Source organism: Apis dorsata, unplaced genomic scaffold (assembly GCF_000469605.1).
Source record: "Apis dorsata unplaced genomic scaffold, Apis dorsata 1.3 scaffold_169, whole genome shotgun sequence".
Lineage (NCBI taxonomy): Eukaryota > Metazoa > Arthropoda > Insecta > Hymenoptera > Apidae > Apis > Apis dorsata.
In genome coordinates, this window is record NW_006263457.1 from 512,710 (window position 1) to 513,037 (window position 328).

Sequence of the window (328 nt, forward strand, 5' to 3'; positions counted from 1 at the left end):
ACTAACCGGCGGATTAAGGTTTAAGGTTTAAGGGGGAAGGAGAGGATTATCGACTTCGTTAACCGATCCACCGCTCGGATTTTGGATGTCAAGGATACGGTTTTTCTCTTCTTTGTGTACGATCTATAAATACGGGATTCAGCCCGAACCGAGGCTAGACGAGAACGCTCTAGGATTCGACACGGGTTAATTTTAGTAGCCGTTGGTCGGACAGTGTAACGGTGCCGAGAGAAACATCATCACGAGCAAAAATCTCGAGCCTCGAACCCACAACGATCCGAACCGCAACGACGTGATCTCGCGTCACTCCCCTCCCCCACTGCGAAAC